Source organism: Macaca mulatta, chromosome 12 (genome assembly GCF_049350105.2).
Source record: "Macaca mulatta isolate MMU2019108-1 chromosome 12, T2T-MMU8v2.0, whole genome shotgun sequence".
Lineage (NCBI taxonomy): Eukaryota > Metazoa > Chordata > Mammalia > Primates > Cercopithecidae > Macaca > Macaca mulatta.
In genome coordinates this window covers 1,914,048-1,941,687 of record NC_133417.1, presented here as the reverse complement: position 1 = coordinate 1,941,687, position 27,640 = coordinate 1,914,048, and positions in this window count along the sequence as shown.

The window sequence follows — 27,640 nt, the reverse complement described above, 5'->3', positions numbered from 1 at the left end:
AGTTACAGCTACCGCCTCCTAGGACAGAACACTTTGAGCTCTGTGAGTAGGAATTAAACATGTTCTAAATCAGAAGTTTTAGTTAAGCAGTATTTTATGTGAATGCCCAGATCCTAAGTGTTCACTGTACTGGTGTGTGGTGTTGAAGAAGGAACGAGGGCTTGGGGCCACGTCTATGGTGCAGCGTCCGGGTTCCCATATGTGAGATGAGGGCCATGAGACACGGCCTGGAAGGTTCAGACTGTGGGATTGAAGGGATCTACCCACTCCTGGAAAGCCTCAAGTCTAACTTGACTTGGGCTGGTTTTAGGGAGATGCTGGCAGCGCTGTCCACACAGGTCACTGGGAGGGGCTCTGGCACCGTCCCCGTCAGGTGTCTCATGATCAGCCCAGCTTGCTCATCTCAGAAGCTGTTGGTCGTGTTCTCGTTCCTGTTGTTCGTTGCGTGTTATTTAGGTTCTGTTCCTGTGGGGACCTAGGAAGTTCCACAGTGGGAGGAGAGCCGCTGAGCCGCCTTCCTGCCTGGACGCCAGCCCCACGGAGGACCGTAACTGCTTGAGGTTGGCTTCTGCCCCCGGCCTCACCTGTGGAGGCATTGATGCAGTGGTACTTTCTAAGCTCCTGGGGCACACAGTGCTGTTGTGTGGATCCACAGGCCACTGTGGCGTCCAAGCACGTGCTCCCGGAGGAGAGGACTCTGCGGGCACTGATAGTGGGAGCTGGCTGAGAGTCCAGCGAGTTGAGACTCCCTGTGACGTGCACAGCTGCCATCTGCACAGCCCCTCCTGACGCCAAGATGGTTGTGCGATAAATGCACAAAGCACATCTCCAGCAAAAAGCCGCCGAGTGTCCACATCCAGGATATCCACCACGGTGGCTTTTTGGTGTTAATACGATGAATGTGAGCAGCAGGTGGTCTGCATTGAGTGTGACTGTGCCACTGCAGTTTTGTTCTCATGTCGTGATGAGCATGAACGGTTCCTGACGAGGGTAGGTAAGGATGCTGGGACCTGAGACTCTGCAGTATTGTAGCTTGAGGAACCAAGGAGTTTTTCTGTCTTGCAAACCTGTCAGGGAGGATGTTCCAGGCTGGTGACTGCTCCATGAGGTATTCAGAGATCCAGGTTTCTTCCCGACCCCTGCTCTGCGTTCCCAGGGACATGGCTGTCCTTGCCGTGGTTGGGAATGGGTGATTGCCATGCTGGCGGGGGAGGCTTAAGGTGAGAGTGGCCCTGATTTACCTAATCTACATAATGACAGGGAGCCTGGGAGTAAAGTGTAGCCATGGCCTGGAGGATGGATGATGGATGTTGGTGAACGACTGGCTGCACTCACCGCACCTGGCCCAGGAATGGAGAAGGATGGCTGAGTATGCCGTTCAACGGTACCTGGTTCTTTCAGATTTGACTTCCTTATGGATTTTCTGCTGTAAAGAGGAGAGAGCCTGTGGTTCTAGGCCAAGCATCTCACTCATCTCATAGCATCTTGTATCCCTCAGCCAACATTTATGTCAAGTTTTAGAAGTCCTATCAAACTGGCAAGCATTTCTCAATTTGGTTTAACCATTGGATTTTATATCTGTGTCTGCATGTCTATTTTACATCTATGTGGTTATTTGACACTCTGTAGTACCTTTGTAATAGGTTCTATTTGGTGGAAGTTACTTTCAACAAACCCTTGCTGCTACTTGAATTTTCAAGGTTGCAAGTAGAAAGGAGAGAATAAAAACCACATCTTCTCTAATTTTAAAATGTGTTGTTTCTCAAATCACACCAGAAGTAAAGATATTACAAATTACAAAAGCAGCCAGAATCAAGGTTAAGAGATTTCTGGGCGATTCTGGCTAATCAGCAGTATTTGCTGAGGTGTGTGCAGCAGAGCAACATGCCAAGAAGCCCGGGACGGGGGAGAGTTGGGAGGCCAGGCTGTGACTTCGGAGGTGTGTTGCCTCAGGGAGAGGAGCTAGATGTAGAGAGGATAAATGGCCACAGGTGTGACCACCGCCATCCTTGCCGCGGTACGGAGGCCTTTCTACAGGGGCCTTTGTGAGCTGAGTTAAAAATCGAAATTGAGAGAGTGCAATGCATTCTTAGTTTTTAAAATAAAATGCTAATAGAGAACGTTTTGTTTGTAAGAATGTAAAATGTTACATCTTTGTTTAGAATTTAAGAATAATAATTTGCTTCTGAGATCTTTGTGACTGAGATTTGAAATCTTAAGTATGGTTTTTTCTTCCATGTTTTATACATATGCACGTATACACATATATGTAAGGTATATAAAAGGAAAATAAGCGTGTCTGTATTCACATTTATATACACTTCCATAATGTGTATACTTCCAGTCACACTTAGGTCTAAGAGACTATGACTTGACTTGATAACCATGAGAGGGTAATCGCGCCTCCCGCGTTCCAGGCCTCACACAGCCCGTGCCAGGTTTTGGAAGCAGGAGTTTGTCTGCAGCCACTTCGGGAAGCATGTGGTTGCCAGGATTGCCTAGAGCTCCAGGCTGTCTCCAGTCCCAGCCTCCCTGGGGTAGAAGCTGCCCTACCAGGGGCCTGGACATGGATGTTAGGGCCTGGAGCCAGGGACCGCTCCTGAAGCGGGGGGCTCCCCTCACGGTTGGGCATGAGAACCGAGGATAGGAGGCGGAACCAGCCTCGGGCCAGTGCACGGCCTCGCTGAAGTGCTTGCGGGAAGCCCCAGCTGCACTTTGCTGACCCCATAGACAGCACCTCACTCTGTGAGATCCCCCTGGCCCACCCCTCAGGTTCCTAAAATGATGAAGGTTTCCTGAGCTGTGAATTTTTAGGTCTAGGCTAAAAAGTCCTGGGACAGGCTCACAGGGTTCTTTATGTAGAAATGATGAGTGTGCTGGTGACTCAGAGCAGGCACTGCACCCTCACTCCAGGGTCCTTCGTGCCAGGTGGAAACGAGCGTGTGGGTCACCCAGAGTCCCTGCATCCTCACTCCAGTCACTGCTCTTTGGTTTCTTAATTAAAAGCCTAAAAGCCTTGATAATGAAAATGCATTCTCCCCAGAGAGTCGAGTTTCCGGTTATGGAGGCTCACCTGTAAATGCCGTGCCAGGTCAAATATGCTGAGATCTGGGCCAGGTCCTGCTTCCTGCCCACGGCCAAAGCAGGTACTTCATTTGGGAGGTGACCCAGGGGGATATCTGAGAGGCCTGCCGGTCCCCGAGGGATGAATCCGCTGGCCTTCACACTCTGCTCCGGCCTCCATCAGCTCCTTTCTACCTGCAAACTGCCTGCTTTGACGTTGCCATCATTGGAGATATGTTAGGGACTTAGTATGGGTTGACACCCATAGGACCAGCAGATCGTGGAAAGGTGGGAACCAGGGCTGGGAGGGTGGTGACCACGGCCAAACTGAGAACCGTGGTGGGCTGGGAGGTCCATCTTCTGTCTAAAGTGTTTTTCAAAATATAAAACATAGTGTCTCAGGAGCATGAGAGGGCAGGCCACAGACGGGGAGAACGCATCTGTAAAAGACTCATCTGAGAAAGGCTGTTATCCAAACCGTGCAAGGAACTCTCAAAACTCAACAAGAAAATGAACAACCTGATTAAAAATGGACCAAAGACCTGGACAGATACCCCAACAAAGAAGATACACAGATGGCAAATCTACACGTGGAAACATGACCCGCGTCTTATGTCATAGGGTGAGGCGTCACTGTGCACCCATCGGCCTGGCCAAAACCCGAACTCCGACACTGCCGCGTGCTGGTGGCTGTGTGGGCATCAGGACCCTCACTCATCACTGGGGGAAGTGGGGCAGCTGCTGTAGGAGGCAGCGTGGCGGTTTTCCGTGGAACTAAGCTCTCTGACCACAGAAGCAATCACAGTCCTGGACGTTTACTCGGAGGAGCTAAAAGTTTACTTCCATGCGGAAATGTGCACACAGACGTTGACAGCAGCTTTATAATTGCCAAAACTAGAAAGCAACCAAGATGCCCTTCAGCAGGTGAATGGATAAACTGTGGTATGTCAGATACTGGGATATTATTCAGCACTAAAAAGAACTGGACCCCTAAGCCATGAAGACAAGGAAGGATCTTAAATGCATGTTGCTAAGTGAGACTCCAATCTGGAAAGGCTGCCTGCTGTCCGAGTCCAACCACAGCACAGTCTGGAAAAGGCAAAGCTGTGGAGACAGTCAAACAGTCAGTGGCTGCCAGGGGCTGGGGAAGGGAGAGATGAATGGGAGGAGCATAGGGGATATGGAAGGTGGGAAACAACTCCAGGTGGGGCTTTCATGGGGGATGCATGCCGTTCCACGTCTGTGAAACCCACAGAGTGAGCAGCAGCAGGCCGAGTCCTCGTGTGAGCTGTGAACTGTGGGTGGTGGTGCCGTGTTGATGCGGGTCTGTCGGTCGTACAGACATGCTGGTCTGGTGAGGGCAGGAGAATGATGGAGGCTGTGCCTGTGCTGGGAAAGGAGATAGGTGAGGACTCTCTGTACTTTCTTCTTGATTTTGCTATGAACCAAAAACTGCTTTTAAAAATGTCTATTGAAAAGACAAACAAAAGAGTGCTGGCCAGACAACATCTGTGTGAGGGTGTGGCCTGTGTTCTACATTCAGAATTTCCGTTAGAATACACACATCTAAATTTTTCAAAGTTAAACCTTTGCATTAAGTAACTCACTACCAAGTTACAGGATCAGCTTGAGCGCTGCCAGGATGGCCAGGATCCTGTATCCTGACAGGCTTCTCCCCTTGCAGGTGCAGTTGACGTCCATGGCCACATCCCAGTAAGCAGCAGGGCTGGAATCAGGAGTCAGGCTTTGTGGGACAGAGAGGAAGTGAGATCTGTAAGCACGTGGCTGAGGGCCGGCAGGGGGGAACCCATGGCAGGGGGCCGGCAGGGATGACTTTTTGATCAGTTTTCCTTATCGCTGAGGCCTTCCTAGACTTGGGGAGTTGGAGTCCCCACTCTCGGGTGCCTCAGAAACCAAAGGCTGCTCGTAATCCTCAAGTTCCAGATGCCTCAGGGGAGGTACCTGGGTTGTTGGGTGCAGTTCCGTTATTTGCTGCTCGGTGCGATTTGCCCACAGCATTTCTGGTTGTTTTTAAGAGCTGGTGTTTGAGCTGCTTATAATCACATATGGATGTCGATCTACCAATAAAAGTTAAGAGCAGAATTTTAGTTCAAAGAGTTGTGAAAATGCTCAAGGTCGTGTACTAATGTATACATTACATTTGTGGAAATATCTAAAAGTCCAGGATTTATATTAAACACTTCTCTTGATTTTTGTGATATCTGTCATTTTTCCATTTGATTAATAGATGTCAGAGGGCTTAAATTTTGAGTGCCTGAATTCACTGAAACTAAAACTTCTTACATCAAATGTAATTGAACTGAACGTAGCCAACAGTGCATGCTTTTATAAGTACTGATTAAAATATATATAAAAACACATATCCATGAACATGCAGATGGGGGCAACATGTTAAACCATGGAAGTAGAATTAGTATTGTTTTCTGAGAAGACAAATTTTTAAAAAGCTAAGGGGTCTTATAACTTTCTAGTTTCCAACTTATTTGCCCTAAAGTGGAAGATTGACAGCAGCAGAAGAGGAGATCCTGCGCCAGTGCAGGCTCTGGGAGAAGCGGGGTGAGTGCTGGAAGGAGCTGGCTGGAGGCAGAGCAGGGACGTGCTCAGACAGGCCAGGACGGCCTCAGGGCACGCAGCTCAGTGAGTGAGAAAAGGTTCACATTTCTTGGAGAGCCCTTGTCTCTGCCCACGGAAAACCCAAACTCCTTCCAACGGGGATGTGCATCTCATGTAAAAGTTGTTACTCCCAGAAAGAAAGCCAGTGGATGTAGAAATTTTATGTATGCAGAAATAATTTCAAATTTCTTTCTAACCTTATCCTTTTCTTCCCCCATCTTAATGTGTGGTGACTTTCTGCAGGTGACGCACACATCTTAGGAGAGCGCTGTATTTCAGTTCCTGTTGGCTCTGTTGTGACTTTGTGGTGTCCGATGTTCTTGTTCTGAGGTTCTGCCCAGAACGTGGCTCCTCCCTGCTGAGCGTTGCTTGTTGAAGGCCCGTGTGGAAACTTTCCCTGTAAGCTCGTTGCCCACAGCAGTCTTGGTTCAGAAATCTTTAGACCTCCTGAGACTCCACACAACCTTCTAAACTTTCTAGCGTGACCTTTTCATTTTACTGTTCTCCACTAACTCAGATGTTTTCCAGAATGTAAGTAATCTGCTGCATGCAGGGCGGGGAGTGCCCTCCGTTGGCTCTGGGGAGAAGCATCGCTGTTTCTCCGGGTGGAGCTTCCCGCCCACCATGGTGTGCTCCAAGACGCAGCAGGGTTCCTTGGCAGAAGTAACCGTCGAAGGCCCGTGTCTCCGTGGCATGGTGGCTGTGGGTATGCGGCCTCGCGGCCATACCGGCCCCTCCCCATCAATGGCACCACGGAGAGGAGCAGGGGGAGGCCTGGGATCTGTCTCCAGAGTCACAGCTGTGCTTCCGAGACTGCGTCGTCCGTTTGTAACTAGACATGCAGAGAAAGTGTTGGAGATCAGCAGGAGACGGTGTCTGTCCCTAATGAGCTCAGGCATGCCCTTGAGAGGGTCAGGTTTCTGTGCGGCTGATCTGGACTCAGCCTGGCTGTGGCAGTGCAGGTGACTGCTGGGCTTTGGCAAGGCTGCACCCACTGTCCGTCTGAAATGGCCCCCTTCCCTGGCTCACGGTGCCAACTGGGTGCCCAGGCCTGTGTATGTGTCGGGGAAGGGGTGGGTGGGGGTCCTACTTTATTGCCGTATCCAATGGCACGCGGGGTCAGCACTCAGGAAACATGTGCTGTGTGGGTCAGCGATTGAGTTCAGAAACCTGGAAAATTCAGCAGTGTAGGCTTTGGGCATGACCCGTCCAGCCTTGGGGCTCTTTCTCTGAATTTCCTTCCATGGCATCCTCCTCATCCCAGGGGCCCCTGTCCCCGTATGGCTGTTGGCAGCTTCACAGGTTCCTCTGCCTCCCCTCCCAGGCCCTGGAGTGGCTGGGACAGCTAGTGGCTGTGCAGACCCCACAGCCAGTAGATCGTGGGTGCCAACGCCTTGGGCCTGGGTTACCTGAGTCAAGGACTCCAGTACATGGCTGAGCTCACCCCGAATGTCTGGATCAGAAGGCCTTGGGTTGCAGAAAGGTGGGAGTTCGATATCGAAGGACAGCCTCCAAAGCAGAAGGGGAAATGGCTGTGCTGGATGGGCAGCTAGAAGAGTCTGTGCACAGCCTGGGACCCAGTGCAGACACAGAGTTGACATGGGCAATGCAGTGACACGGCCACCGTGGAAGTGGGCAAAGTTATAGGCTTCAGATCGATATGGAGGGGCTGGTCTAAAACAATCCTCTGTTTCCTTTAATCCTAGCAACTGCTGGCTTTTGGGGTGGGGGAGTGAGATCTGTGGTGGCCGCGAGGAGAGACAGGGATTTTAATTAAAACCCTCTTTCTGGGAGAGGGGAGTAGCCGTTTCTGTAGGGCAGTGAGCATCGTCATCTCAGGCAGCTCAGGCTGCTGTAACGAAACATCATTGACTGAGTGGCTTATGAACAACAGGAATTTGTTTCTCACAGTTCTAGCGGCTGGAAGGCAGGATCAGGGTGCTGCACGGGTGGATTCTGGTGTGGGCTCCTTCCTGGTTGGCACACACCTTCTCTCTGGCCCTGACACAATGGGAGGGTGAGGGATTTGCTGGGTCCCTTTCTGAGGCACAAATCCCATTCAAGGGTCTCCAGCCTCGGGAACTCATCACCTCCCAAAGACCTCCTGACAGCATCACATTGAGGGTGAGGATTTCAACCTGTGTTTTGGGGGGCAGGCAGTTCGTAATCTTCACCCGCTTTGTGTATTTCTGACTCAACATTGAGTCTGCCTTTGGCTCTCCAGGGGACAGAGCCTGTGTGGACACTGAGCAAGGTCAGAGCTGCAAGCATGTGCACATCGGGGGCAAGGGAGCTGCCAGGGGTGTGAGAAGGGGGTTTCAGCGTCAATCGGAGCTGCTTTCCTGGCAAATGTACTCATAAGCTATCCTGGCAACATTTGCTTTTCACGAAGAGTCGATGAGGCAGTGGGGGCAGCAGGCGGTGTTGCCAGAAGCTTGGAACTGATGGGCAGCAGAGAAGGGGCAGAGGCCATGACCTTGGGGTGGTCAGCAGTGCCAGGTGTCTGCCCTCCAGGTCTCAAGTCTGTGATTGTGCAGAGACTGAGCAGACCGGGGCTTGCCGGCCAGTGCGGCTCTCATGCAGGTGATTATCGGGGTTGCCTTCTATGTAATGTTCCCTCAACCCCATCCCCCCCCCCCACCAATTTCTGTAACTAGCAGAAATGATGCTGCGTTTCCTTGATGAAGCCTTGAGTTTCCCGTGGAGATGTAGGAATAGCACGATTTGGCTCACGTCAAAATACTTTGCAGTGAAGCTGCACGGAAGAGGATTCTAGGCTTCCATTTGACGTTTTCAACAATGCCTGAGTGTTACAGGACCGTCTTGCTTGTTAAAAAGCACCAGATGAAAAAGGCTACTGGTTAATAAAGGAGACTTTTTACATTAGCACAGAGAGGGTGGCTTGAGATAAATTCAGCGTAACATAGGTGTGTTTGTAAGCCGTCAAAAGGACCATCTCTCTGCTGGCGACACATGTTTTCCGGTATTGGTTTTGTTCTGAAAAAGGATGACTGGCATTCGGCAGAGTCATTCCAGAATTCACCGGGAAGGTGTCCACATGGTGCCTTTTCTCCTGACATTCTGGGCACCACGAGGAATCATTCCTGTCTTCAGCACTAGCAGGAGACTTTTCCTGAACACCTGCTCCTCTTTGGCGTTGTGGGTGTGAAGGGGTCAGAGTGAGCCTGTCTTCATGGAGCTTTCAGACACCATGGGGATAGTGTGGCACAAGTGTCGGGCTCAGGGGGGACGGAGGCTTTCCCCCAGAAAACAGCTGCCGATTCCAGGATGGTCCTCGACCCCTCCTCCCTCTGTTCCTCTGCGTCATGTTTGAATTAAGGCTGTTCTATCGTAGCGGGGGTGTCATGTTAACTGGAAGTGTGCTTTTTTACTGGGCAGTAAGTAAATTAATGGTACATTTGCCAAGGACAGCGAGGTTTGATTTGAGGAATCCAGTGGGGGAAAGGAGAAGGGGCTTGGCTGTGTGGGGACGTGTGTGATGGGAGCAGAATGGAGCAGCCATGCAGGCTGTTGGGATGGAGGGGCCACGCCCGCATTTCCATGGGGTCCGTCGCTGTTTGTGCCACTAGACCTGAACCTCTGTCTCTGCAGTAGTAACGCATCATTCACGTCCCAGCAGGCCAAGTCCTCAGGAAAATGGGGCCAAAAAGTAGAAAACCATGACCGTAGAAGGTAACGGCACATGACTGAGCTTTCTGGGTGGTGCGTCCTTGTGATAAAAAGTCCTGAGCTGAACACCAGGATGAAAACGAACCGTCCTCCGTGCTGAAGGCGGAAGAGGTGTGCTTGGCTCTCCGCAGTGCCTGCCTGTTTGGGCGGTGATTACTGCAGGTCACACGTGCTGTACAGGAGGAGGGCAGTGAACTCTGGAGCCAGGCTGGCCGGGTGCAAGTCCCAGCTCCATAGCCAGCTCTGTGATCTGGGACAATTCACCTATGTCCTCTGCCTCTCGGTTTCCTCCTCTGTAAAAGGGGGGTAATAGTCGCATCTATCTGAAAGGGCTATGTGAGAATTAAACGACCTTGTAAATGTAAGGGGCCGAGAACAGTATCTGCTCTTGGTGAGCAGAAGGATGACCAAGGAGGTGACCAGCAAAATACCCCTTTCGAAGCCTCAATACTGTTCCATAGTGAGCAAAGACACAGCTCCTCTATGGACGAAGCCATTAATAGTCGATCCTGGCAGGCAGAGTGCAGATTCCTTCGAATCAGAAATTTGAACTCGGGCCAACGACTGCTGTACTGATTGAGTAAATCTTAGGATTTGTTGTTAATGGTAAAGTCTACAAAAACAGAAACAGTCTGAAGGAGTTTGAGAGGGTGTGGGCTCAGCTGCAATCTCTCCTCCCAAGGCCGTTGGTTAACATCATCTCCAGCCCTGTGGAAAGACAGCAGCAGTGAAGAAAATGTCGGACAAACATTTGGTGTGTTTGTACCCTTCTCCCAGAAATCCTAAATGCTTTGCATGTTTCAGCTAATAATTCATTAAAATGGATTATGCTGACCATTTTATAACCTACTTCACTGCTCTCCTGTCTAAATCCATCCCTTTGTGACACATTTTTTACACTTGGCTCATTTTTTCAATTGTGTTTGCTGTCTTACTGCCATGTAAAGGATAAACGTGCATGTCTATGTTGATTGGACTGAGACAGCTAATGCTAAATATGTCTCTGTTCCTTGAAGGTTGACTTGTGATGGTGTCATTTAAGTCTCTTACTTTTTCCCCTTGAGTCAGCAAAATATTCCATGTTACTTTGAGCAAAACTTGCTCACTAGTGTTATGGAGGGTATAAAAGCAAATGGAATAAGTTTCCTGCCTTCAGGAGGATTGAAATCTCAAAGTCGGTATGACAGCAAGGATGGGAGTCGGCTCAGTTTGCAGCTTTTAAAACATGTTGGAATCTTTCCTCTGCCACTTTTAATGGTGAGACCCTGAGCAAATCCTTTCCACAAGCATCAGGCTCCCCATCTATGACATGGAAGTAAAAATAGCAATCTTGACAAAATTGTGATGACTACAGACGTGTACCTAACCTCTTATTTACCGCCTCCCGATAGAAGATATTGTAACTCATCCCATTTGAGAGCAGGTGGTGATCACCCCATCCTGTGAGATTCAAGTATAATAATTATCTGGAATCCCCCATCTGCAGGCGAGGAAGACCCAGCAGCCCTCACAATGTCTTCTGGAAACTGGATTTTGTTTGAAGGGTGAACTGACTCCAAGTTTCTTCTGTTTTCACGTATTGTCCTTCCTACGTGTCTCCTGGGGTTTTTCCCTACCTCCCAATCTACATTAACCTGGTAACAGCCAGCTATGTTTTCTAGAATTCCCCTAAATGGACTCATGCCAAATACTGAATACAGTAGATTGGGAGGGTTCATTAAATCACGATAGAGCATCCTAAAGAAGGAAAGTAGACACCTTTGTTCTTAAAGGGTCTTCAGCCATCCCACCCTGGAGAAGGTTGCTGATTGCCTCTTCTCCTCGGGCAGTCTTGTTACTATGCATCACTTTTTTTTTTTTTTTTTTTTCCTGAGATGAAGTCTCTGTCACTCAGGCTGGAGTGCAGTGTCATGATCTTGTCTCACTGCAACCTCCATCTCCTGGGTTCAAGTGATTCTCCTGCCTCAGCCTTCCGAGTAGCTGGACTACAGGTATGTGCCACCACACCCAGCTAATTTTTGTATTTTTGGTAGAGACAGGGTTTCACAATATTGGTCAGACTGGTCTTGAACTCTTGACTTCGTGATCCATCCACGTTGGCTTCCCAAAGTGCTAGGATTACAGGCGTGAGTCACCGCACCCGGCCTGCATCACTTTTTATGCCTCGTCTTCATCCTTACAGCTTCTCCTTCCTAGGGGCCTCAACTCCCAACCCTGGAGTAAGGGTCACAACTGTCCATCTTCATGCAACACAGCTTAGTTCCCCTTCTTCTCCTCCCCACCATGCCCTATGGGCTGCTTTTCTACAACCAGAATGGAGACCCAGGGAGATCTGCTAAACTAAGACAGTTCTCACCCCTGGGAGAAAAATCTACTTCCCAGTTCTCAGTCCTGCTAAACTATTGTTAAGATAAAGAAGGACCATGATAAATCCTATTGGCTAAGAGAAGAAGATTCTCCAGGTTGCCATAGGACAAGAGAGGAAGTGACAGAATCTGCAGCCATTTGGTCGAATATGTGATATGTGAGTCATTCTGAGGAATACGTTAAAATTCTGTAGTCAGATCTTGGAAAATGATATTGCCAGTAGAGGGAAGAATGTAACAAAAAACCCAGGCAGAAAACAAACAAGTGTGTGTGGAGAAGAACAATAATGTGATGTGAATGAAGGGTTCGGTGTCATGAGTGAGAAATGGCTGACCGAAAGTAGGGAGATGCAGAGAGGAAGATACCACGGGAAGACTGAACATCACATTAAGTGATTTAGGTGATTCTGCCTGCAGTGCAAATATTTTGGGCTCTGAAGTGAAGTCATCAAAAGGTTTACGTCTGTAATGGAGGATTGGTCTAGATAGCCTCTCAGATCCCACTCGGCTTTGAGATCCTTGATTCCGGGTCACACCTGCGGGTCTGGAGGGCAGTTCTTCAGGGTCATGAAGGAAGGATTCCAGGAGGCTGGAACATGAAGGACATTCAGGTGACCACATCAAGAGATCAAGTGGGGTAACAAGAGCCTGAACTAGAAGGAATGCAGTGTAAATATGAAGAAGAGGAAATGGGAAACTGACTAGAAACGATAAGTAGAGAAAAAGGGAAACGTGTGATTCCAAGGTTTAGAACAGTATTTGTAAGTTACAGTCCCACAACTTCTTGCATAAACAGTATCTAAGAGAGTCATTTTAAAAAGAATAGCAAACTTCCAAGTTCCACGGAAAGACATCAGCATCTCTGTGGAGTGAATTGGGGAAAGAGAATGAAGAAGTCTGTTCAACTTTTAGATATACAAAATGTGAATTGAATTGCATGAGTGACACCAACAATGTGAAGATATTTAACAGGAGCTCTTTTTTCCCTTTTTGGCCTGTAGTATTTAATCCTTCTATCATCATTATCGTCCTTTCTCTAATTTAATGTCTTTGAACCTTTCTTCAAAAATCCACTATGTATAGGTAACATGTTTGTGAGATTATTACTAGACCCTCTAGGAGGTTTCATTAACCCAGTTTTGATAGTTCAGGTAAGTCCTCCACCATTTTTTTTCCAAGTTGTCTTAGCTCTTTTGGGTTCTTTAAATTTCCAGACACATTTTGGAATCTGCTAGTTCATTTCTACTGAAAAAAAATAAAATAAAATCATGCTGGGATTTTGATTGGAATTGCATTAAACCTCTGCTCCACAAGGGCAGAACTGACATCTTAACAATATTGAGCCTGCTGATCCATGAACACAGTATATCACTTCATTTATTTAGTTCTTTAATTTATCTCAGCATCACTGCCTGCTTTACAGTGCATAGATCTTACACATCTTTTGTCAGATTTAGTCTTAATATTACTTTGTAAATTTCCATTTCCAATTATTTCTTTGCCAGTGTATAAAGAGATAAATACTGCTTATGGAAAGTTTGCAAGATACAAGCTAAACCCAAACTCACTTATTAGTAAGTAATTTATTATTATTAGTTTCAGTGGCTTTTTGTGATTTCAGGAGATTTTCCACACGGGTGATCACGTCACCTGCAGATACAGATAGTTTTAAATCTTATTTTCTAATAAGGGTGCATTTTATGTGTTTTAACTTGCCTTATTGCACTGACTAGACTCCAAAAAAATGCTGAAAAGCAGTGAGAAAAAAGTCATCAGGTGGCATGGTAAATACAGCCCTTGTTCTTCCATTTTGACCTGAAGCACCCAGTGTGATCATTTTCTCATTTGATTTTTGTGAGGACTTTTTGTTTCCTTTTTTTCCTTTATTTTTTTTTTAAAATACACTTTATCTTTTAGGCAGTTTCACGTTCACAGAAAAATTGAGGGAAAGGTGCAGAGAGACCTTCTATATGCCTTCCCTTCCCCCACGTGCACAGCCTCCCCAACTAACAACACTCCTGCCCAGAAGGAGCATTTGTAATAATTGAAGAACCTACGTTGACATATTGTCACCCAGAGTCCACAGTTTACATGAGGGCTCCGTCTTGGTGCTTGTTCTATGGGTTTGAACAAATATGTCATGACATGTATCCACCATGATAGCATCGTACAGAGCAGTTGCACTAAAATCCTAAAAATCTCCGTGTTTCACCTCCTCATCTCTCCCTCTTCCCAACACCTGGGAAGCACGGACATTTTCACTCCATAGTCTGGCCTTTTTCGGGATGTCCTTTAGTTGGAAGCTTACAGTATTTAGTCTTTTCCGAGGGGCCTCTTTTGTGTAGCCGTGCATGTTTAAAGTTCCTACGTGTCTTTTCATGGCTTGACAGCTCACTTCCCTTCAGTGCTAAAGAATATTCCATTGTTTGGATATATCACAGGTTATTTATCCACTCACCTAGTGAAGAACATTTTGGTTTCTTCGTTGCCTCCAAGTTTGAGCAATTATGAATAAAGCTGGAATAAAATTAGCAATTATGATTAAAGCTTCTATAAATGTCCATGTGCAGGTTTTTCTGTGAACACAAGTTTTCAACTCCTTTGGATAAATACCTAAGAGTGCAATTGCTGGAGCACATGTTAAGAGGATATCTCGTGCCCATCAATGATACACTGGATACACAAAATGTGGCACGTATATACCACGGAATACTATGCAACCATAAAAAAGAATGGGTTCCTGTCCTTGACAGGGACATGGATGAAGCTGGAAGCCATCATTCTCAGCAAACTAAAAGAGGAACAGAAAACCAAACACCACATGCTCTCACTCATAAGTGGCAGTTGAACAATGAGATCACATGGACACGGGGAGGGGAACGACACACACGGGGGCCTGTTGGGGGGTGGGGGCAAGAGGAGGGAGGGCATTAGGACAAATACTTCATGCATGCAGGGCTTAAAACCTAGATGATGGGTTGACAGGTGCAGCAAACCCCCATGGCACATGTATACCTATGTAACACACCTGCATATGTATCTAAGAACTTAAAGGAAAATGTAAAAATAAAAAATAGGGAGTATAGTTTGGTAAGACAATGTGATAATTTTACAAACACAAAACATGTCATACCCACTTCCCCACCTCCCTCAAGTGCTTTCAACAGCATCCTGTTGCTGTTATTAAGAGAATAAAGCATCTACCATCATCTCCCAGCCCCTGCCTGCCTGCCTTCATTCTTGTCTTGTGCCACTTTCTCCCGTGTTTACTTCCTTGCACGTGCCTGTTTCCTGCTGCAAGAGGCATTCCGCACGCACCCCCATCTCTGTTTAGACCGTGGTGTCCCTACACTCCACCCCCCTCAACAAGCAACCTCTACTTCTCTCCAGACTGCAAGGGGATCATACCTTCCAGAATGCATCGGTTTTCTACCTCTCATCCCAAGATACGCCAGATTCTTTTACAGCATAAATTTAGAGAACCCCGCTTCCCTTTCTTTGGTGCGCTTTCCTCAATTCTTCATCAGAAACCCATTAGACTGATTGTCATATTAGTGCCCATTCTCCCCATCAGGCCGCAAGTTCGTGTGAGCAGGGGCCACAGTCATGTTGGTGAACCACGGTATTCTCAGTGACGATCCATGTGCTTAGAAAGTATTTGCTGAATGAGTCAATGGGTCTGCAGTTCCAACCAAAGCTAGAAGCTTGACTTTGGAAGAATGAAAGTAGATAACATCTCCAAAGCAGACCCCATAGCATGAAAAAAGAAAGGAAGAACGGAGGCAGAGCTGAAGGATGAATATTGGCACAGGAGTAGGTGAGAGTTTGATGTAGTTTGAACTACATCAAAATCTTAAGAGTAGCCATTTCAGGATGACAAGAGAACAATATGTTGTTTTTGTTCATTCTTTTCAACATTTGCAAAGTTTTTTGCCTTGAGTGTAGTCACTTTTGCAATCAGAGGTTACAGTGCTTGATGGAATGAGGCCATGAAGCACACACACCACCGAGTTTCTAACACAGAGCAATCTGTGAGGAAGGATGGAGACACAGGAAAGGTTCATTTTAAAGCAATGCAAGTGTTTTTTTCATAAAGGCAAAAGACATTTTTTGAAGTGTTTGCATCACACACAAGTCTGCTAAATTTGGTCAAAAAACAGAGAAAACAGTAACAGAGGAACACTTTAGCCCACAAGGAGACCAGCACACCCAGCTCGAGGCCACTCCAGATGAGGAGTGGAGAGTGGTTTCCTCACAGCTGACCCACAGGATCGGGTAACACAAGCAGAAGGGAAACATGGGGACCACAGAGACATCAGACTGTGGACTTCATAGCAAGAGACAGCAACACAAACTAGCGGAGTCATTAAAAACTATGGTAAAAAGAGGTCCACATTCTATTTTAACCTGAAATCAGTGGCACGGGGACCACCACACCACCCTGCAGTTGCCTCCTCCCTCCCCCACACACAGCAGCCTCCTGGGACAACATCCTACTTCCAACTTGCAGTTGCCTCCCGTCCCACCCCCCCCACAGTGGCCCCCTACGACAACATCGTACTTCCACCCTGCAGCTGCCTCCCATCCCCAACACACAGCAGCCTCCTGGGACAACTTCCTACTTGCCGGCCACAGCCTGGAGCCCCCAAAGCATGGAGGGGCTTAGCGAGCCACACAGCATTCCCCCTTCACACCTGGGAAGTCAGCCCCTCACTGAAGTGGGTCCTGTGCCCACCAGCTGTGCACCATCAGAGGTGTGAGGTTATGGACCTGGTCACCCACTGTGCAGAGAGGCGTGAGGTCATGGACCTAGTCACCCGTTGTGCACGATCAGAGGTGTGCAAGGTTCCAGACCTGGTCACCCACTATGCACAATCAGAGGTGTGAGGTGATGGACCCGGTCACCCGCTGGGTATGAATAGAGGTGTGGGTGGTTAGTGACCTGGTCACCAGCTCTGCACAATCAGAGCCATGCGAAGTTGCAGACCTGGTCACCAGCTGCACCCAATCAGAAGCTTTTGAGGTTAGGGACCTGGTCACCTGCTGTGCACAGAAGTGTGAGGTTATGGACCTCGTCACCCGCTGTGCATGATCAGAGGTGGGCCAGGTTAGGGACCGTGTGCGTGGTGATGGACCTGATCAGCAGCCAAGACACCTGCCGTTTCCAGTGTCATCCCGGCTTCTTTCAAAACTGGAAAAGTCTTCAGATATTTCCCAAAAGCTTGTCCATCTTTGAAAACGATATGCGTGTGCACAGGTGATACCGATGACTGAAGATTGAAGGTTAGAGCATTCCAGCCCCATGCCCATGTCCCATCCCATCTGCGAAAACTTGAGCACAAACATCTCCCTCTCTGAAGCTCCCTGAACCCTGTGGCAGGCCTGAGACTCAGGTCCAGTGTCCTGTCAGTTACACTGAACAAAATGTAATTCAACGCTGGCCATGGGCCCTGTGCTTTAAAAACCACATATAAATCTCCCAAAGAACTACAATCTATGAAAGCTTTCATGGCTAGTATTTTAGGAAGACTGATCAGTCTTGACCTAAATCAAAGCCGACACTGCCCAAATGCACTCTAACCCCAGCTTCGTGCACAGGCAGCCATCGCCTGGCCGTCAGGGTGACCAGCAGCCTGGGCACAGACAGGACCAGCGCCGGTCCCTCCCTGCACCTTAAGGGGGCTTCTGAGCTGCTGTCCAGGATCAGTGATGGTGACGCCCAGAGCAGCTTTCCGGGAAAGCAGTAAACCTTTCAGGTCCTCACCTCACGAGGATGGCCATGTATAAATCAACCGCCTTTGTTACTGCCCTGCCATTCTCAAAGAGGAGATGGGTTAAACTTCTTTATCCACATGCCCAACACAAGGCACACCTGCCCCAGCACGAGGCTCATCTACTTAATCCCGGGAAACTCACACAACCCACAATCAGAGGCCGCACACAATCCGAGACTGAGCACAATCAGAGACCACACACAATCAGAGGCTGCACAGAGACCACACACAGAGACCCACACAATCAGAGGCCACAATCAGAGACTATACACAATCACAGGATGTGCACAATCAGAGGCCATGCACAGTCTCTGCAACCTCATCAGAAACTGTTTCTGACCATTCACCTGAGGCCACCAAGTTTAAATGAGAGGCCCAGGTTTTAAAAGACAGCAGGAGTTCTCTGAAGGCAAACTCCGTGCATTCCACCATCAGCACCATTTGTGCCTGTCACGGTCAGGAAGAACCACAACCACGTCTCGGTGCCCTTGCAGTGCAGGGCGCTGCGTTTCTCCCCCTTTCCAAACCCGCGGCGGCTCCTGGCGACCCAGCGCCTCTGCTCAGCCACACGCCCCCAAGGCCTTCCTCCCTCACCCCACAGGGGAGCTCCCGCAGCCGGGCTATCTGGCTCATCACTCCGATTCAGTCACTTACACCCTCATTCCAGGCTGAAAATCTCTTCTGAAAATATCCAAATCTTACCCACGTCAGGCTCCATCTTTTCCCCAGAGCTCCTCATCCCCTCCAGAGCAGCAGCCCTGGTGCCCGTGCAGCCGGGGCCTGTGGGCAGATCCGTGGGCTCAGAATGCCCAGCCCCTCAGCCCCTCTGTGTGTCCCCTTACTCCCTGCTCCCTGGCGTTAATGCCCTCCGTCTTCGATTTCCTGATAGGCCAAAGGGGGTTAATTCTAAGAGTGCTAACCGAACTGGATCACTTAACACCATGTCGGGCCCAGAATACCCCTTGATCAATGACAGGTATTGCTGCGCTGTTACCATTGCGCTGGGTCCAGGTTTCCTGTGAGCCCTTTAGGCTCTTTGCCGTAAAGGCCACTCAATGGTCCTGTCCAAGCCTGTCTGTGGCAGATGGACAGGTGAGTGGCCGATGCACACGTGTGATGCTGAATGGGATCGTGCAAAGCTGGCCCCGCGTATTGTGGTCAACGTAAGAAAAAAGTCGCCCATGCTTGCTTGCTGCTGCCCTGCGGTGTCCAGAAGGAGCCGCTTAAAGGCAACTGCGCCGCACCTACCTTCTTGGAAGGAGACGGCAAGACCAGACTGGCTGGAGCTGGGAAGTTGTGCGCTACAGATCAGGGCTGCGTAACCCAGGGAAGGCATCACTCGAAACACGTGCTGGAGGGCAGCCAATCCGACCCGACCGTCCACCTCCAGGGTCAGCCATGGGGCTCCACTTGATGTGTCATCCTGATCACCCCTCACAGAGCAAATGAGCCTTTGACTTCAGCCTGTCCTAGGTACAACACCGACTCCCACCTCCCACGTCCTGAACCAGCCTGTTCCGGGGATTGCTGTGGAGGTAGAGGAGCAGACCCAAGACATCTAGTGGCATTTCCTGGCAAGGACACTCACCATGCTCGACCATAAAACTCGGGTCAACTGGTTTTTCGGAGGGACTGTAATTTACTTGTGGCACGCATGGATACTGATTGACCCAGGGAGGGGCACGGAGGAGGCTGAAGGAAAACCCATGGTGACTGCGCCAGGCATTCCCGCACACACCGACATCTTCAGACTGGGGCGGCGTCCTAGTCTTACAATCAAACCGAAAGCCCAGAGAAACTAGGGACCTTGTCCAAGACCAGCAACAGGTATGTGGGCAGCTGGGATTCAACTAAGTCCTTTCCTGGATCCATCCGCGCTGCTCCCTGCCCCCACTCCCACCACCCCGCCATGGCCCCCGATAGACACAGCAGGTCTGAACATCAGGCACCCCGCACGCAGAGTACGGAGCAGAGCCGGCTTCCGCAGTGGGATCTCACACACATCCCACTCCCCTTCTTGCCGAATGCCTCGGGACTCTGTGCGGTCAAGTCTGCAGATGTGGCCTCACTCTGCGCTAGGAGATCTGGGTGGCCGGCAACGTTTTGCAGAGTGCTCCTCCAGACGGGGCTCGTCGGCTGATCCATGAGACACAGGACACCTGAGAGAAGGGCCGACAAACCCCACAGAGTCGCTCCCAACATGGAGAGGACAGGACCACAGCGGGGCTCTCGCAGTCCACGCTTTGGACAGGTCTTGCTGCAACCTGTGGTGCTCGTCAGGCGCGAGGAAGTTTCCCAGGGCAGGAGCTCTAAGTGACACAGCAAAAGCGACACAGGCGATGCAGCAGGATGTACTTCAGCTCAGGGCTCAGGAACCACGGGGTGCAGCGTGGCCTGCAGCAAACCAGACACATCAGAAGCCAATGTCCCACCTTTTACATTCAGTGACATTGAACGGAGGGAGTTATATGTAGCAATCATCTTCCTGGGGGACCCGTACAGCACGCATGACCACCGACACTGACCACGAGTCCTTCCTAGGTCCTGGGGGCTACCCCACTTTACACGCACGGTTCCATGCACAAATCTACGCGTGGCAGTTGTTAGGCCCAGCTTAGAGATGAGGAAAACGCTGCTGGAAAAGCTAAGTGAGAAAATCAGACTTCAGCACACCTGCCATCTCCAAGACCACTACTACTGTATGTGCTAGGGTCTCAAGGGTTGGGTGTGTGGCATTTTAAGGGACTAATTGTAGGTGGTTTTCTTCTCTCCTACACCTGTTTAGCCTGAACGTGCACGTACATGCTCTGCTGCAGGTGCACTGCCGTATGTAGACCAGCAATGCTCTTTCCTGCCTCGGGTTCTCGTCACTGCCTTCCGGAAAATCTCACCTGCTTTACAGCCAAGCCAGGTAGGCCTGGTCAGCCGCACAGTGAAACTCCTGCAGTGTCAGAGCTAAGTGCTGGCTGAGACTTTAACGGCGAAGACAGTGGAGTAATGGGGATAAACTGAGCAAAACTGTATTGTAACGCAGATGAACGTCTAGAAGCAAAAGAAACTGACACCCCTGAGAGCAGGCGACTGTCTCTTACTATGATGTTAATAGCAGCTTGCTGTTTCCAGTGTCTCCGTGTGCCAGGGTTTCCAGTCAGCGTTTGTGTTTATCTGCTCTTGGGCTACCTGATCAAACCTCTGCAGAGATCAGGGATATCTAAATTGACCCAGTATCTGCAGGCTGGCTGCTCAGAGGCCGTGGTGTGGAACGGCCAGGACATCGCTTAGTCATACGGGGCACAAGCATGTCACTTGCCACTCCTGTCTTTCTGTTTCATCAAACCCTCTTTTCTCCTGAATATTGACCATAGCAAAGTCATTAGCCTTTGAGATGCATTTGAAACATCAACTTGCTTTGTTCAAGAGGTTTAAGACACACGTAAGTCTTTCTTGCCATGCTCAACACACACAGCCGGCCGTTTCTGAAGTCAGTGTTTCTGGAACAAAAGCCTCGGCCTGCCCCAGTGAACATTCACACTGAGCACACTGTCGCAAGGCTGCTTGGCCAACCAGCAGGGGGCAGGAGAGAGCTGCAGGGGCCACGTGGGGTCCCTGCAAAGGCGCCTCACTCCCTCAAATCAAGACCGGTGCCTCCTGCCAATCCAGCGGCTTCCTCCAAGGGGAGGAGGCCTCTTCAGCTGCTACTGCACTGATTTCAGACGGCTCAGCCAATGGGGCAACAGATTCAACAGAGTTCCATGTTGTTTAAGGAAAACTTCTGTTACCAGGCAACCTTAGTACCATATTCAACGTAAAATAACCAACAACATTGTTTCCAAAACAACATGCTACTAGTGCCTTATCCTTCAATGCTGCTTAAACACGGAAAAGTATGAGGAAAAAAGAGCATGGCACTTACTTCTTAAAAAATAACACCTCTTCCAGGTTATTTTTACCCCTATCATGAAGACTTAGAACTGTGGATTCCCTACAGGAATGTGGAGTGGGGTTGGATCCCCACACTGACCCAGCCTCACCCCAGGTCAGTCATCCCCCCACCACGGGGTTCACACCTCTCCAGACACTGTCACCTCATCAAGGAAAGGTGGCGTCTCTGAGCTCTCTTCGCAGGAAGCACCCGAACGGGAGCTAGAGACACAGACACACCCACAACTACTTTGAAATCCTAAACATATTTAATGACTTCATTATTAGTTTTTTAAAACTGTAAGAACAAAGTGACCCTGGTTTTAACCTCTCTGTCACAATAACACCGTGTACATCTGTCTTTTGCTATTTGTTCCTTCTCCAGCAGCTGCTGCCTGGCTGGCCGACTGCAGAAGAACAGCCTCTGGTACTCCCGGGAAGCCCTCGGTAAAAGCGTGAACACCACGATCACGTCTCAGGACGCCGCACATGTTAGGGTCGCCCACAGACCGCCATTCCCAGTGCCTAGAAGGCACTGAACGGGCCTCCTGTTCTTTGTAAATGTCAACTTTCCTAAGCTAAGTTTTCTTGAAAATTTTTAACTGCAGTCCACACGTACTTCTTTGTGCCTTGTTTTTATCCTAGAGGAATACTTTTATGGAAAATTAAGCTTGCAAGGTTGAAGGATTTTCTGAAAGTCGACTCCTAATCCTGGAAGAAAAAAAAAAATGGGCCAAATGTGGTGCTCACGCCTGTAATCCCAGCAGTTTTGGAGGTTGAGGCCAGGAGATTGCTTGAGCCCAGGAGCTCGAGACTAGCCTGGAAAACATGGCAAAACCCTGTCTCTACTAAAAATACCAATAATAATAATAATAATAAAGCTGGGCATGGTGACGTGTGTCTAGTCACAGCAACTCAGGAAGCTGAGGTGGGAAGATCACCTGAGCCCAGGAGGTGAAGGCTGCAGTCAGCCCAGATTTGCATCACTGCACTCCAGCTTGGGCGACAGAGTGAGACACCGTCTCGAAAAAACAAAAAGCAAAAACAACTGTATAAATCATTATAGAAGGGAGCTGGCCAGGCGCAGTGGCTCACGCCTGTAATCCCAGCAATTTGGGAGGTCGAGGTGGGCAGATCACCTGAGGTCAGGAGTTTGAGACCAGCCTGGACACTATGGCAAAACCCCATCTCTAATAAAAATACAAAAATTAGCGGGGCATGGTGGTGGGTACCTGTAATCCCAACTACTGGGGAGGCTGAGGCAGGAGAAGCACTTCAACCCTGGAGGCGGAAGTTGCAGTGGGCCGAGACTGCGTCACTGCACTCCAGCCTGGGCAACAAGAGTGAGAGTCCACTTCAAAACATAAAAATAAAAATCAAGGGAGCTAATGTTTTTCATTTAAAGGAAGGGAGAAGAACATTCAGTATTTATACCTCTCAAGCACACATCTCCAGTGGTGTCCTAAAGTATTCAAGATACACATTCCTACAAATATAGCTCAAAACTACTCACCAAGTTACATGCTAAAAGCACATGCATTGTAAGAATGCTACATTATATTTTTTGAGCATCTGTATCCAATATTTTAGCATACTGGCAGTTTTCCCTTCAGGTGCTGTATGCCTAAATTATTACATGTTTAGTCATTCATTTTAGAATTTATGACTATTATGCTTTAGGCAATAAACATAAGCTACTAAATTAATGACTTAGGGGAAAAGTTACTAAGTTAACTTGGAAGTTAAACTTTGCAAACTGAATTTGTTGGACCTCATTCAAGCTAGATGATCAGTTTTTTAAATTGTTTCCTGTGTGTTTCCCTCCAGGATGGAAATAGCTTCACTCTCATCCACTGTGCACACTGCAGCCCACGCCTCTCGTCCACCGCGCCACACTGCAGCCTGCAATTCACCCTGTACCAGGCTTTCCACACCGTACCTGAAAGTCACTAAGTATAACCAAGAAGGAAATGAAAAGCAGATAAATGACCTCCACCCCTACATCCAGCATGCAAATGTTAAACATTCATCAAAGTAAAACCAAAATCCCACGTTAGCTCACGATTGTAACTGGTAGAGTTATGTGCATGGCAATTTAAAAAGTCTAGTTAAGTAAAAACCTAATTGAGACTCTCAAGAAAGACATCTGCAAAGATTGACAGTGAGGAGAGGACTTCACTCTGCATCCAGCCTGTTCTGGAAGCCACGGCCAAATGCCAGGTTGTATAGATCCGAAAAGCAGGAAAAAACAAGTGTTGAAAGGTGTACAGTCTCAGCAATGTACAAATTCGATGTAGGATGCTCAGAAACCTTGAATTTCCAATCAGGAAACAGCAACATGAGCAAGTTTCCCAGCAGTGCCCACTTTCTACCTACGGCACGTGTAACAGTTACGCTGGCCACCTCCGGGGGAACAGAGGCTTCCTGGTCACATTCGCTCTGGCAGCCACACAGCTGGCCCCGCCAAACACCTGTCTAATACTGAGGAACCACTCTCTCCCTGGGCTTTGCTCACTCTAGCCAGGAGAGCATATTTACAGAGTACTTTACTGAGTCCTCGTTCAATGCGTCAAGCTTGTTGAAGGCAGGGCAACCCCATTCCTGGCCCAATTAAGTGAACTGAGCAGAGCAAATGCCTCCAGTTGGACGGCACTCAGTCACAACAGCAGTGGCCACTGTTCACAGGGCGCTGGCTTCGTGCCGAGAACAGTTACAAGCGTCTTCTCTCTGTCCGAGGAATGTGCACTGCAACCCTGTGGGGCCGTTTGCAACGTCCACCAGAGTTCTGAGGCAGCCAAGTCCAGGCTGTCCGTGGGCCTTGCCACGTGGCCGTCCACGTCCCCTGCAGATCAGACCTCACTGCAGGGACCATGGGTTCCAGGGCTGCCTTGAGGCACATGCTCCCTTCACCACCTCCTCCTGGCCCCTGACATCAACCCTCACCACTGCTGCCAACACTTGATTTTCTGATGGCTCCTGAGGGGCCTGTTCTGCCCTTCCCTGCTGCCTGCGTCCGGCTTGGAGGGTACCCACATCAACGCCAACACTCACGTAATCACCAACCTTTCCACGGGGCTTGATGCCTAGGAGTCTCAATATCAGAAAGTCAGATTCCTGTGCTTGTTGGAGAATTTCTTCCCATTGTACAAGTGAAGGAGATAAAATTCTAGGTGCCTGCAATAACCTCATTTCCACAACGAAGCAACTTCAGCAGTAGCACAAAACAAACAAACAAAAAAAGCTTTTTTTTTTTAAACTTCTTTTATACAAGCTAAATACAATTTAATTTTTACATCCACGTTCTCATCAGCTCCCACCTGGTGAGCAGGCAAATAGTAATTTTCAAAGAAACAAATTGTTGCATAATTTTAACACTTAGCATTATCACTATTAAGCAAGAAGTATCCCAAAAATACATGATGATCTTGTTCTCACGTTCAAAAATTGATTGTCACACAGTGAAATAACACTTAATGCAAAGGAAATTTTCTTTTCAGGTATCTGTTCTGGAAAAGAAAAAAAAAAAGATTTCTGGCAAAGAGATAAACATTAATTATGTAACAATCCAAAATGCCTCTGGGAAAAATGATGTCATCCAATTAGTTCTTTGAAGTGTTACAAATGCAGCTGAGTTTTAATAGTAATTTCTCCATAATTATCAAAAGAGTCTTTAAAAATCTTAGTGCTGAAATAACTATAAATGGATATAATACGCAAAGCAGAAGAGTTAACATTTGGGGTAGATTTTGGCCCATATTTTTAACATATGCATAGTTATTCACCTAGTTGAAGCTTATCCCTCTCCTCCTAGGCTCTTCAAGACTGATTTTCAAACATAGACTGGCTTTTGGTACATGAAGGCAGCTTTAAAAGATGTCAGGATCAGGCCGGGCACAGTGGCTCAAGCCTGTAATCCCAGTATTTTAGGAGGGCAAGGTGGGCCGATCATTTGAGGCAAGGAGTTCGAGACCAGCCTGACCAATATGGCAAAACCCAGCCTATATTAAATATTTTTGTAATTAGCCAAGCGTGGTGGCACACACCTATAATCCCAGCTACTTGGGAGGCTGAGGCAGGGAGAACTGCTTGAAACCAGGAGGCGGAGGTTGCAGTGAGCCAAGATCGCACCACTGCACTCCAGCTTGGGCGACAAAGAGAGACGGTCTCAAACTAGAACTTAGCCCTCAGGAAAAGCATTGAGCACCCCCCACCCAAACCAACCCAAGGAATCACATGGCAATGGTTATCATCTGATTTCGACAAATAAAGTTCTGTTCTCCCCTCTGAACACAATCGTAAACACCTGCCATCAGCCCACAGAAACTCCCAGGACCCAGTAACACTGGACTAGCAAGATCAATGGGCCACGTATGCAGGGTTCAGCAGCAGAAAGTCATGGCACCGAGAATGGTGTGTGCTCAAACCAGATTCCTTGCTTTCGGGGTGAAGGGGCTTCCCGGGAAAATCTAGTCCAGTTGGATGGTTTCCACTTCCACCATGAGGAGGAAATGGGGGGTTTCCTGAGGGCACTGACAGGACCTGGGTCTCTGCCCCTTTGTCCTCTGTCCTGTTATGGGATGAGGGTGGGCTGAAGGCAGGTTTCCCCTACATCTTCCGGGCAGGAGAGATGGAGCTGACAAGTGGACGACGCTTTTTCCAAAACGTTCCCATGTTTATAACCTGTTATCAACCTGTTTTCCCTGGAGATCAGTGAAGCAGCATCATTGATTCTCTTCCATTAGGGACAACCCGGTGTTACGGGAGGCAGGAGACGACATGCGAGCTGGTCTGAGTCAGTCACTTGTGTCTGGTCCCCAGCGTGCTCGTCTATCAAATGGGCGGCCCCACAGACCAGTGACTTTGAACCAGAGTTCCATGGAGGTTGCCCAAGGACAGGGAGGGGGAAGAGGGGGAAGAGGGGGAAGAGGAGGAAGAGGAGGGAGGGGGAAGAGGAGGAAGAGGAGGGAGGAGGAAGAGGAAGGAAGGAAGAAGGGGAGGAAGGAAGGAAGAAGGGGAGAGGAAGGAAGGAAGGAAGGAAGAAGGGAAGGGGAAGGAAGAAGGGGAGGGGGCGGAAGAGGAGTGTGGAGGGAGGAGTGTGGAGGGAGGAGTGTGGAGGGAGCACTGTGGAGGGAGCAGTGTGGAAGGAGGAGCAGAAGGGGGGTTCTCTGAGGAGGAGGGCCAAGTTTTTGTGGTGTCTTGGAGTCAGAGGTGGCAGTGGCTTGGGCTCTAGGCCCTCTGTTGCATAGTTTTAGGCTTTAACTATTTATATTTGTGGACTCTTTAAAAGATTTAATTTGAAGGAAACCGGAGTTGGGGATACCTTGCTTCTAAAACACAATTTCTCAAGCCTGAGACTAAGTGCTAGGCATTGCTCATTCTGTTACAATCATTTCCTCCTATTTAAAATCAGCCACACACCCCCAATCTCTCTTCAGGGCAAACATCTTTTCCGAGGATCTCAAACAGCAGAGCGAGTGGCCCGTGACCCCAGCCGTGGGCACGAGGAGTGAAGAGGAGACGTGTGGAGAGGGCTGCTGATGACATGAGAGGTAGAGGCCCGGCACCTCCCTCCAGGGGCTGTGCTCCTCCAGGCCTAAAGGACATCCTCGCCTCTGGGGTGAACAAGCAGCACAAACTATCAACACTTATTCCAAAAGAACAGGAAGAAAATTCAAACGAAGTTAATACAGTTACCCCAACACAACACTGCAGCAGCCCAGAAACAGGAGGGCCACTGAGCCTGAGGTGGGCGGTTCCAATAGCAGGACAGCGACGTTGGCATTAGGGCTTTTCGGCAAAGAAAAAAAAAAAAAAAAAAGACACAAAAGGTAACATAGGCCACCCATTATTTCCTGCCAGTGGAAAGACACCCACAGGCCCCCAGATGCCAACGGCCCCTTGGGAACGAGCTCACGCAGCACTTCAGGTCTTCGCACGAGCAGGCACGTGGTGTCCTCAGTACCCCCGCCTGTGACACACACACCACACTTGACTCCCATACCTGAGGGTCCAGGGGAATGGCGGGAAGTTCTCGGGGGACCGGGCATCCTGTGAGGGCACTGCATGACTATGTACCTCAGAGGGGTCCCCGGGCAGGTGCTCTCTCTCCAAAGGATGAACTGGATCCTGACCACACCCAGATTGCGCTGGCCTCCAAGCCGAGCGCCAACATCTCACATCCAAAGGGATGCA